The sequence below is a fragment of the Zalophus californianus genome, chromosome 2 (assembly GCF_009762305.2).
Source record: "Zalophus californianus isolate mZalCal1 chromosome 2, mZalCal1.pri.v2, whole genome shotgun sequence".
Taxonomy (NCBI): Eukaryota; Metazoa; Chordata; class Mammalia; order Carnivora; family Otariidae; genus Zalophus; species Zalophus californianus.
This window is the reverse complement of record NC_045596.1, coordinates 194,774,989-194,788,448: the sequence shown is the minus strand read 5'-3', so window position 1 is coordinate 194,788,448 and position 13,460 is coordinate 194,774,989. Positions and strand designations below refer to the sequence as shown.

Genomic DNA, 13,460 nt, shown 5'->3' with positions numbered 1-13,460 from the left:
TCTTTTCTCCAGCACTTTTACCTATACTTTAAGGATCAAAGTTAAGATTGCAAAGTACTTCATCATGGTAAAATTAGTGATTATGTGTGTTATTTTAATAATTTTAATTTTGACAGTATAGAATAACTCATTCAGAACAGTGTAAATTTGTCCACCTTTTGGATCTAGAAAGATAGAATACTGACTTATAGGTCTTTGGCCTAGTTCTATTCCATACACATTATAAAATAGGAAAGAAAAGGAAAAGAAACAAAATATTAGGAGCTATATACAACTACCGTTTCTTTTTTTCAGCACTGGATGTTTTGGACAGAGGCTCTTAGAAGAAATCTTCCCAGAAATGAAATTCTTATCTTTTCCTATTTGGTTGTGTAGGAAGAATTCAACGGAGCAAGAGATTGTGAAACATCATATTCAAGAACTTGCAAATGGACGCTTCTGAATGGTGACACTTTGAATACAACACTGCAAAATTTAAACTTGGAGGACCTAACACTGACCTTCAAGTGTGAGGAGACACTGGATCAAACAGCATCACAAAGCTTCAGAGGGGTGCCTGCCATTTGGATCATTTTCTTTTCTTTTCTTTTTAAGATTTCGTTTATTTATTTGACAGAGTGAGAGAGAGAGAGCACAAGCAGGGGAAGCAGCAGGCAGAGGGAGAGGGAGAAGCAGGCTCCCTGCTGAGCAGGGAGCCCAATGTGGGGCTCGATCCCAGGACCTGAGCCACAGGATCATGACCTGAGCCTAAGGCAGACACTTAACTGACTGAGCCACTTAGGCACCCCTGGATCATTTTCAAAAGGCTATCTGAAAGAACTACGAAATTGTTTCAGTGACATCTCATAATCTTTTGAAGTCTATTTTATGTAAATTGACACATTTAGCCTTCTATAACATCTAAAATAGCAAAGACTTTGGAAACTAATTTGGGGTTAATTGCAATAGATGTACCTGTTCATTTACAAATGGACTTAACATCCATTGTTTCCTGCTAGAGAAAAGGCACTATCTCCACTGTGGAGCATCATCTCCTCCATGGAGACTCTGCCTTAATTTTTGTAACCAGAGAAATTCTGTAAGGGCTCTAGGCTTGAAAACTGTTTGTTGAATAAGACAGAAAATATTGGAATAATGTGCACCTAAGTCACCAATACAGAAATAAAAGGTTATATGCTTTTGGACAATGATGGCTAATTATCCTATAGTTAAATTTTGTGGTGTTTTCTCTTGATTTGTAACTTTAAAAACCATGAATCTTTCTATGCACTCAATATAGAAGTTAAGAGCTTAGTTTTTAGATCTAGCCTTAGAGGTTACAGACTCAGCTGCATATACATTATTTAGTCTCTTTGTGCTTCAACAAATTCTATTGTAAAGAAGATGTAATAAATTTTGCCTCACTACTTCCTATGATGATTAAGAGATGATGTGTGATTTCAGCCATTCTGACAGTTCCGAGGTGGTATCTCATTGTGGTTTTGATTTGCATTTTCCTGATGATGAGTGATGCTGAGCATCTTTTCATGTGTCTGTTGGCCATCTGTAGGTCTTCTTTGGAAAAATGTCCATTCAGGTCCTCTGCCCATTTTTAATCAGATTGTTTCTTTTGGTGTTGAGTTGTTTATATAGTTCTTTATATATTTTGGGTGTTAACTCCTTATTGGATATATCATTTACAAATATCTTCTTCCATTCCTTAGGTTGTCTTTGTTGATGATTTTCTTTGCTGTGCAAAAGCTTTTTATTTTGATGTAGTAGGTATTATGCTAAGTGAAATAAGTCAGACTGAGAAAGATACCATATGATTTCATTCATAAGTAGAATTAAAAAAACAAGTTAATGAACAAATAAAAAGCAGAATTGAACCTATAAATACAGAAGACAAACTGATGGTTGCCAGAGGGGAAGGGAGATACGGAGTTGGGCAAAATGGATGAAGGGGAGAGGGAAAACAGGCTTCCATTATGGAATGAATAAATCATGAGAATAAAAGGCACAGCATAAGGAATATGGTCTATGATATTGTAATAACGATGTACTGGGTCAGAAGGTAGTTACACTTGTGTTGAACACAACATAATGTATAAACTTGTCTAATCACTATCCTGTACCTCTGTGAAACTAATGTAACATTGTGTGTTCACCATACGCAAAAAATAGAGATAATATGCGTACAGAATTTAGTATAATTCTTGGTATACATAATGAACACCACATAGTGTGAAACTATTTTCTCTGAGGCTCCAAGAAAATATGCATGTTAAAGTTAAATATATGCACATATAAGGAATGAAAGACTCCATCTTGGCTCTATATATTCATTTCAAATGAGAATATCTCTAGTAGTGATTTCTAAAATGTTTCTTCTTTTATGAAATTATTACATATTTCCTAATTGCTTCAACATATTTCATATTTCTAAACAGGGTGCTGTTCACCAAATTAAAAACGATTCTTAGCTAAACATAGAGATAGAATAAAACTATGGAGTAAATATTTATCAATGAGCTACACAATGAACATAATTTGTTTTATTTTTAAGGATACATTTAAATAAAACAATCTTTCTAGTTCAACAAATGATAATAATTGTTTTTTTAAAAAACATTCTTAGGGCGCCTGGGTGGCTCAGCTGGTTGGGCGGCTGCCTTCGGCTCAGGTCATGATCCTGGAGTCCCGGAATCAAGTCCCGCATCAGGCTCCCCACTCAGCGGGGAGTCTGCTTCTCCCTCTGACCCTCTTCCCTCTCGTGCTATCTCTCACTCTCTCTCTCTCAAATAAATAAATAAATCTTTAAAAAACATTCTTAAACAAAATATCTAATGTATCAGTGTATAAATTTTAAATGGTTATACAAAACATGCACTATTTATAAACCTGAGTTGTAATATTAAGAGACCACCCACTTTGTTGTAATAACTAATAAACACCCTAAAATAAAATGCAAACCAACACTAAAAAAGAAATGTAAACTACCATAAAAATACATTAATTAAAGGAGGGAATTATTATAAGTTTGTTTGAAAATATTCTAAAAATGTTCTGTAACTGTTATTTGAGATGCTTTTCAGATTAAAAAAATAGAGATTAATCCAGAATTTATTCCATGTTTCTAAAAAAATTTGTCTTTCAGTGTTCATATAGTTAATGTAATGCTCATAGCTAAAAATTATTTGAAAAGGAGAAATACTTTCCTTCAATTTATAAAAAATGCCCCAAATAACAATATAGTGTTCTAAACAGAAAAATCATAAAGATAGTCCAGTTATAAAACTTTTATAGCATATCTTTGCTTTTTTCCCAATTAAACTCTCCTTGGAAAATCACATTAACTCTTCATAATTCCTTATATTTTATTCCATAGTGGCTATTTAAATATAATCCATGATGCCCATAATAAATAATTTCAAATTTAGTTTAAAATATCCTGATATAGTTCTATAAGCTGCAGATGCAGAAAGCACAAAATGAGCAGAATATGTTTCTGCTCTGAGAGATACTTTTCCACATTTCTTTAGTTGCTGAATAAAAGTGTATTGGTTTGGGGGATGATAATAAATTGAAGAAAAATCTTTCTAATATCAACTTGACAGAATAAGATGCTGGATCTGGGGGCAAACAGTGAAAATAAACTACAGCTTGAAATTCAGAGAGAAAGGCTTTGAAACTTTTTAAGAAATAAAACAAGATAAGTCACGGGTTGAAGCTTTTAAATCTAGATGCCAGGCCAAAGTGAGGTTATGTTTTGGAATTTTAGTAACTTTTGATGGACAGGTAACCCAGGGGAGATTTTGCATGAGGTCTGCATCTGGGCCATAGTGCCTCAGCATGCAGCTGAAATCAAACCTTCAAGAGTTTAAAGTCACTTCGTGGATCACCTTATCAAAACAAATCAGACACGAGACTTTTGGTAAATAGCATATTTAAATGACATGCTAACTTGGTAGTTTCCATGCTGATTGTTGGTATTAACCATATTTTTATAGTTTGATGATGGTAATACTGGTCCTCAAAGAAATCAACCTCAAGGCTAATTAATCAAGTGCAGGAAAATTTAAGTGAGCCTTCAGCTGAGATCTGTGTTTCTCTGCTTGTTAGTTGCTTGGGGGTTTTGTGTTCAGGGGCTGTAAAACCAGTTAGGAATATGCCAAAACCATAGGTTTCAGATTTTAAACTGTTTTCAGAACACACACACACACACACACACACACACACACACACACACACACAAAAACACACACAACCCCTCATCTTTTTACAGTTACACAGATACTTTGATCACAACCAGCCTTCCCTAATATTTGGAATATTCACATTATTTCTAGAACTTGGCCTCAAATGATTTTGGCTGTTATTATATTGGAATTATTTAGAAATATCCTGGAGAAAAAAAACCTGCTACAGATAATGGAGACATTTTCAAAAGCCAATATTCCAAAAATGTCTTAAGCAAACTTCTCCTCTGTCCCAAGTTCAGGTAATTTTTTTCCATTATACCTCAAACAGTTCTTTACCTATAGTATGACCTCAATTAATACTTATTGACTGAAATGAATAGCAAGTACTCAACAAATGCTTGTGGCATAAAGTTGTTAATCCATTAATTAACAAGGCTAATGAGAATTCCCTGAATTTGAGAGATAAAACAACAACAAAAAAAAAACCCTAAGGAATAAATATTTAGTTTTATAGTCTTAATTTATCAATGTCACTGTCCGGTATCTCTTATGGATTGGATCTTTTTGTGTGTGTGTGCCACCTGGAGCTCAGTTTTAAAGCTAAAGCTCCATTTTGATGGTTTTCCGTTATGTAAAATCATCATCTCCTAGTACACTGGAAAGTTAGAGAACACAGGAAATGTGTTTGGTTCACTTAAATCCTAACATTGTAGCATGGAAGCATTCTTAATGTAAGAAACACACACACAAAAAGGACTATGTTAATTCCAGCTGGTTTAACTGTTGGAATAATGACTTATTTTATGTAGATCATGTGTGTACCCAGGGCTCTGCTAGCTGGACAATCAACATTGATGAAGATTATATTGGGATGCCCTGCAGGCACTTTAAAATGTGAGAAATCCAGGCCAGAGTCTACTTTGGGGCTTGATTTATCTGGTACGGTTATCTTTAGTATCGTAACAATTGGGAAACTGCCAAATTGCTACTGAATTATGCTGTGTACGTGACGTCTTAGATCTCTAGTTCCTAATTTTAAACTAATCGAGTACATAGTGTCCCTTAAGTCCTAAAACACATTCTGCTGTGAATGATAAAAAAAGATAAAGTGTAACCTTTAGTTGAAAAACCATTTAACGGGTATTTTAAATTGAACTGTTCGGTGCAACTGTTATTGATTGTGCTGTTCATTAAAAAATAATATTCTGGATTATACCCAAGATCTACATTAGGGAAAGGAAAGGGGCACGAGAATGATCATGCCTTTTCTTGGCAGTGACCACATTTAAGAAGGAAAACCATAAATGATGTAGTATTAAATTAATTCTGTTATTTAGTTAAGTGTTGTTCTTCTCCTTCTTCATATAGTTCAAATGCATGGCTTAAGGGGAGATCATGGGTTTGAACTGGTTTGGTTCAAATCCTAGTTCTTCTATGTACTTTTTGATTTACCTTGAAGTAATATTTGATACCTTCAAATAATTATTCATAATAATTCTGAGTCTCAATTTTATTATGTTTTAAATGTATTTCATAATAACTATCTTTCGGTCATTCTGAAGGTTAAAATGCTCAACGTCTTCAGTAACTACGTATCACCACATTCATGCATTTTGTTGGCACTAATTTTTAAGTTGACAATTCTATTCTTACTGAATTCTGTTCAAATTCTTCTATGATTGGTGGTGTTACTCTTGCCCATAATGATGTGAAAGGTCAGAAATTCAAAATTCAATTAACGCCCCACCCCCAATATTTATTTGGTAAAACACGGGCCAGGTGCTAGAGATGGCAGGTGGAAAATGTCTCCTAACTTGAGACGGCAATGATGCAGGTATCAAAGCCACCAGTCAGCTAACCACACAAGGGAGCCCATTTGGGTGTTGGATCAAGGGAAGAGGAAGAATCAAATACTAAAGGCCGCGTATACTCACGGAAGGACTAGCAACCCAGGGGAATGAGGAGAGTAAGAGGGAACGCAAGAAGGAAGTCAAAAGGTAGACATGGGCCATGGGGCAAACACTGTTGTTGAGCAGGCCTCCCATTCTCATCGTACATTCTCTCCTTCCTGTCCCTGGAAAGGCCGTGTGAACTCAAAGTCCCCTGGACAGAGCAGACAGTAAGAGCTTGTTTTCAAAGTATTTATTTTCATTTATTTCATTATTATTCATTTATTTTCATTTATATTCATATTAGAATACAAATGCTGAAAATATTTGGGACAAGAAAATCTGTAAAAAATTGTGTAGGTAGCTATTTGATATGCTCTGCTTACTTAAATGAAAATGATACCCAATAAAAAAAATCACACAGTAGAATCATAAAATGAGGGTAAATGATTAAAAGGCTTCTCTGGGGGCGCCTGGGTGGCTCAGTTAAGCGTCTGCCTTCGGCTCAGGTCATGATCCCAGGGTCCTGGGATCGAGCCCTGCATCGGGCTCCTTGCTCAGTGGGAAGCCTGCTTCTCCCTCTGCCACTCCCCCTGCTTGTGTTCCCTCTCTCGCTGTGTCTCTGTCAAATAAATAAATAAATAAATAAAATCTTAAAAAAAAAAAAGTCTTCTCTGACAGTAGACTAGAAATAGGATGTAGCATGCACAATTACGTAGTCATCACATATATATTCTATATAATATATACAAATAATATATGTATAAGTATATATATAAGGCAATATATATTACAATGATATATAAATAATATATAAATTATATAATATAGGTATCAATTATATATAAATAAGTATAATACTCCAGGGTTGAGGGTACTCAGGTCTTTCCAGTAGCAATGGAATATTATATTTCTTTTTTTCTTTTTTTTTAAATTTTATTTATTTATTTGAGAGAGAGAGAGAGAGAGAGAAAGAGAGGGACAGTACAGAGGGAGAAGCAGACTCCCCGCTGAGCAGAGAGCCAGATGTGGAGCTCGATCCCAGGACCCTGGGATCATGACCTGAGCCGAAGGCAGACACTTAACGACTAAGCCACCCAGGCGCCCCTATATTTCTCTTTCTACTCTTTTATTCATATGAATGACAAATGCATGTAGGCATTTAGGTGTGTATTATTCAGTGATTTTAAAACATTTACTCTGCAACCTAATAGCACCTTTCTAAATTTCATAATATAGCAGCAATGTAAGCATGCAACAAGTACTGTTTCTGACCAATGACTCCAAATCTCCACCCCATGCTTAAGGCCACACAAACTTAACAACATTTTGATTTCCTAAAAATGCTGGTCACCATCCTGAAAGGAAAAATTCAAGACACCTTTGTTCTTCTATTTTCACTTTAGCTATCCATTCTCAAAGCCATTATCTGACTCAAAACTTTTCCTGCTTATGGCATTAATAGAACTTCAATGTAGTAAGAATCCCCATATTAAGAAAGAAAAATCACTTTATGTTGAACATGTTTGTCAGTGATTAATCCTGGACACTTATTCCTGTGAATTCACTGACTGTCTAGCCACAAAGTTGTTGGTTACATAACTATTTCAGTGCGCTAAGGTATATAATACCAGTCTCTATTCTATAAACACAGTTTGTTGTGAATGGAATCTGTGATGAGTGAGGTTTTCAGCCAGAATAAAGAGAATGCTCAGAACATGCAGAGAATTCAGAGCAGCACACACACAACGGAAGCAGAAAGAAATACCCTATTTTCTCGGAACACCGGAAGTGCCAACGGCAAACATTTTCTTACAAAATATCAAGGTCCCTTTCTAAATGAAAAGGTAACTCTCCATTCCCTTTCAATGTAGGGTCCATATGAGATGGGCCTACAGGTAACAGAGCTCAGTAAGACATTACCACTTTCTTTAGGGCCTTAGGATTAAGTCTGATGCTCAGCAGGAAAGATTTCAACATGTCTGCCCCAATATTTTGGTAATCCTCATGTAATGATATACAGGTGTTGGTGGGAAGGAGGCCAATCAACTTGTATAAGCTTATAATAGCAATAGTTATTAAAATTCTTATTGTTAATGACTAGAATCTGTGCCAGTTGTTTAAAAGATACATTATTGCTTCTCTTGTAATAGTACTTCTCCGTAAGGTAGAGAATATTAACCTTATTTTATAGCAGGAAACTGAAGTTTAGAGAAGTTAAATAATTTGCCAAGGGTATGTAGCCAGAAAGCAGGGAGACAAGATCCAAATCCATATTCCTACGACATCACAGCCTGTGCTATTTGCACTACAGTTCAGTATTTCCATGTAATTCTAGAAATCTGTAAATTGTATAATTTTATACTCTCCAGTAGTAATGCACATTCGGAATTACGTGTGTCTTACACTTTGTCTCAATCCTTCCCCTGACAACCAGCTTTTCTCCCAGTCCAGCTGGTGGAAGACACACTAACTTTGGTAAGTGTTAGTAACAAGGACCAAGGTTTTAAAGACAGATAGCCCTGAGTCCGACACCAGCCACTTATCCTTGGAGATTTCCAAATGTCACCTTTTCCTTGAGTGCTTTGGGAAGATTTATCAATTCCTTGCAGTCACCCAGTTGCTTGGGTGCACTGATTTGAACATCCATTGCTTGCACACTCACTCTACCAGTGATTCCAAAGCTTTTGCTAATGAATATGCCAATATACAAATATATATATTTCTTTGTGTTAAAAACATAAGTTCCTGGGTCCGCCTCCTACAGATACTGATTTATTAGTTCTTTATCACTGGGCATCACTGCATATGATTCCGATCTCTGGACCACTCTTCCCACAACAGCCCCTGCACAGTGTGGCCAGTCTGAACCAGCCAGGAACTGTGGGGTTAGCTGACTTCCCCACTGCCTGCCTACAAAAGTAGGTTCCAGGAGCTATAATGTTAGACCATGTCTCAAATGATACAGCAAACATCCTGGCCTAACAGCTCATGTGGAAAAGTGTGGGTATTTCAGGTATTTAAAAGTTCATCCAACACCAGAACTGTGATGTCCCACTAAAGTTGCACGGAAGCCTGCTTGATCACCGATCACAGCTGGAGCACTGTTTCCAACTGTAAGCACCTCATTCCAAGATGGAAGAGGATGATCCAGATGTGGACAGAGGGACAGTTAGAATTCTGAAAGTCAGGCCAAGGAAGGGATTGTTAGGAGCACTAGAGATAGACAGGGTGGGAAACAGAAATTCAAAGGAAAATATATCTTTTTCCACATACTTATTGTGTTCAGATTTGGAAGACATTTTCTGTTACCCAGGGAACAGAGCTAGAACCAGTGTGCAAAGGTGAATTTTTGATTCATCCTAAGAAATAATTTTCTAAGATCTAGAGCTTTCCCATAATGTAAAGTAGTGAGGTCAATACCAAACAGAAGCAAAGTAACTTGTGAGGGATGGTATGGAAGGTACTTGGCCAGAGATGCTGGAGAACACATTGACACCAGAAGATGATACTGGAGGGCATTTTCTATTTAGTAGTCACTAGGTTTTTTTTTTTTCCCCCCACCATTTATATAAACAGACAAGCAGCATGTCTCTAGCTCACAAAACTGATATCCCTCGCCCAACTAAAGTCTGTGCTACTCTTCTGCTCTGTGCCTAGAGAACATTAACCCATGCTAGGCCAATAATGTTCGCTCTTCTGGGAATTCCAAACTCATCAAATATAGAGGGAGATGATCTTTGGAACTGGACACCTGAATGTAAATATGTCTGAGAAAAAGGTGTGAAATTTTACTGCTGAGCTCAAGGACAAATCAGGAGACTTTCAGAGTCCTGGCTATGCGGTCTTGGTTCTCTGCACTAAAATGGTATCATTTTTTCTAAAGAAAAAAAAATCCCTTTTAAATTAGCAGTCGGTAGGAGTCAGCGTCTGTTACTTGCTAATAACATACTTTTGAAAATCCCCCCCATAAAATAAAATTCCTAAATATTTTATCTTGGTGCTTGTATTTTGGAAAGTTCTTCAAGTTAAGATATAGGTGATAAAACTGAAGGCTACAGAGACGTTGGTTGGTTGATCCTGTGATTTCTCGGAAGCGTAAAGCAAACGAGAGGAAGTTGGTTACGATATGAACATTCACAATAGCACACAAACAACATTAAACCAGTACTGCAATTCCAAGCAACAGCAAAAATTATCAAAGGTCACCAGGCATCAGTTATTCATAGAAAGCCACTAAAGTAAGGCAGATGCCAGATGTTGATAAACTCTTGTTTGCTTAATTTATTAACCAGATGCAGAAATTTACTTATTGCTCGAGTGCTTGGGTACCACTGAGACATACACTTTAGGAATATGCAGATAGGGAGATAAACAGCATACTTTGTGCATCATGCTGCGTGACTGTGCATGCTCAATGAGTGGTATCCTCCTGTTCACGGTTCCCACTTCATAATTCAAAGATCTGACACCATAAAAATACATCATGGGATCGTATCCTGTGACTTAGTGTATAAAATCTTAACAGCATGGTTCTATAAACTTCGAAAATGGAAGCAAAGGGAAATGAGATGCACTTAAAAACCAATTAAGATGGATACAAATTGATGTTGTGAACTGATTATGTTCTTCTTTTAAGGCACTGTATTAAAATACACTGATTTGAATTATTTATACATTAATGATGATGCCAATCTTTTTTTGAATAGTAAAAATACAGGTGGAGATAAATTAGATAAAAACAATTCCACTATTTTTAAAGAAATATCACAGTCAGTAGTCACTCAGAACTATAACGAACGTGATTGCAAACTCTGGGACAGAAGCAAAGACTGGACGAGTACACCATGCAAAGCTTACGATAAAGCTTTATTAAGCAGCTTATGATACAGAGAGATGACATGAGGGCCAGGACGAAGGAGAAGCTGGCTTAGACCAAGCATTATTTATTTGGCTTTGATCTACCATGAGTTTAACCTCATTTTTATAAAAATATTAAAACAATTCCTTTGGGATTGGCAAAGGCTTTTTAAATATGTGTTGAGGCATTTAATATGTGAACCAAAAATCCTGGAAATTTTTTTTATTTTTTTTAATTTAATTTATTTTTATTTTTTTAAAGATTTTATTTATTTATTTGAGAGAGAGAGAGAGAGAGAGAGAGAAACAGAATGAGAGGGGAGAGGGTCAGAGGGAGAAGCAGGCTCCCCACTGAGCAGGGAGCCCGATGTGGGACTCGATCCCAGGACTCCGGGATCATGACCTGAGCTGAAGGCAGTCACTTAACCAACTGAGCCACCCAGGCGCCCCCGGAAATTTTAGATTATACTAGGACTGTACCAGATTTATTTTGTATGGATCCCTTTATTATGTGATGGGTCACATTACTATATGATTACATAAGTAAAATTCATTTTAAACTAAGAGAAATTTTTTTGTGTGTTTTAATAACAGCTCATAGATAATTGTTGAGGTGACGAATTATTATTTAGTATTAAAAAAACACACACACACAAGGCAAATCAACATAGAAGTTAGAGCATGGTTCTGGAATAAACAAATATCTGAACCCAAATTTGAGCTTTATGAGGTTAGTGCTATAATATCTATACTTGGCTGTTACTAACTTCATTAAGTCTCCATTTCTTCAGTTATAAAACGAGAACAATAATATCCATATATTTGGTTGGTTGGTGAATTAAATGTAAAAAAGCAATGAGTACAGTGGCTGGATATGCAGGTATAAGATAAATGGAGTAAGTATAAGATTGAAAGGAAGAAAGAGAGAAGAAAAGAGAGAGAAAGAGAGCAATTAGATAAATAACTTCACATTTCATGTTCTTTGTTTCAGTTTTCTTATCTATAAAATAGACTAACAAAATAAGCCCTATTTACCTTCTATAAAGTTTGATACAAAAATGATTATTAAAAATGAAAATGTTTTTTGAAAAATTTCATTAAATTGTGTTAAAACTTCTGAACTGGATCTTTGCTGTAAGGTGCCAGGAAAACACAGGGCACAATGTATATGGAGAACAGGGGCGTGAAGAGCAAGTCCTCTTCGGGTGGTGGTATGGTTTTTACATAGCTCATACCTGCATCTGTAACAGCCTCCTGACTTTCCATAATCTGAGTGCAAAAGAGACGAGATCTTCTGGCTGTGAAGACACTAATGACACAGCCAACCACAACAACAACAAAACCACCTTCCCCTTCACTCTGCCACTTCAGGACAGCAGAGGCATTTAGATATGAAGGGATGAAATGCAAAAAGAATGATTCCTTCTCCTCATTATTAAAATGGAAATTTCCTCTGAGTCTTTTGGCAGTTCCATCGTTTTACAAAGACAGGCACATCCCCTCGTGAACCTTTTCCAGGTAAGATGTAACGTGCACATGAGATTTCACCAGAAAGGGTGCTTCTCATACATAACTGGGAAACCTGACTTTCCCACAGGAGAGCTGGAATGTGGCCAGTAAGAAGTGAGGCCGTATCGCAAGAGAGCTTCGGCTTCCAAGCCCGTGGGCTGTGCTCCTTACCAGCTAGATGGGTGACTGGGCGGTCTCAGCTTCCTCATTTGTAAAGCGAAAACATGAATACCTATGGTTTGATGTGATTTTAAAGACCAAAACGACAGTTGACGGCATACGGCTTGCTCAAGGAACAGGGCACATTACAATGTATTTTATTTTATTTAAAAAAAAATTTGTTATTCTTTTTAAGATTTTATTTATTTATTTGTCAGAGAGAGAGAGAGCATGAGGAGGGGGAGTGGCAGGCAGAGGGAGAGGGAGAAGAAGGCTCCCCGCTGAGCAAGGAGCCCCACGGGGGACTCGATCCCAGGACAATGGGATCATAACCTAAGCTGAAGGCAGCCGCTTAACTGACTGAGCCACCCAGGCGTCCCCACATTACAATTTATTGATGGAGGGCGGGAACTAAATGCAAGGAAACAAGTCCAGAACAACTAGCTGGCAGTGACAGCAAGGACCTAAAATCCGTAAGAGAAACTCCAACATACCCGGGGCGAGGGGGGGGGTCTGCCTCTCTCTTCCACCTCCGGGCTGATCCTGCTGAAACACTGACAGGTTGCAGCTGAGACATTCTTAAAGGCTGTTTGATGGTTGTGCCATCTGTAATCAAACAGCCAACTGTTTATTATTGTTTTGCTCTGAGCTTATTTTTGGTAGGGGCACGAAAAGGCAGGGGGTGTCAAAGAATGATGTATGGGCCACAGGATAAAAAACCTGGCCGCGCACCAGTGCCTCACTTCTAGGGCTTAGGAAGAGAGAAGCCCGCAACCGCACCTTATGGAATTCATCAGTCGTGTGCATTCCTCACCCGAGAGCCCAGGGCAGCCTGGAGTCCTGCTCGGCAGGCAGCTCCTCT

The 13,460-nt window shown here is 37.2% G+C and overlaps 1 protein-coding gene across 1 annotated transcript in view; it reads right to left on the bottom strand.

Annotated features, from left to right (window-relative positions):
* VEGFC (vascular endothelial growth factor C) overlaps positions 1–13,460 on the bottom strand; it is a 102,118-nt gene that overhangs the window by 52,329 nt on the left and 36,329 nt on the right. The window lies entirely within an intron of this gene.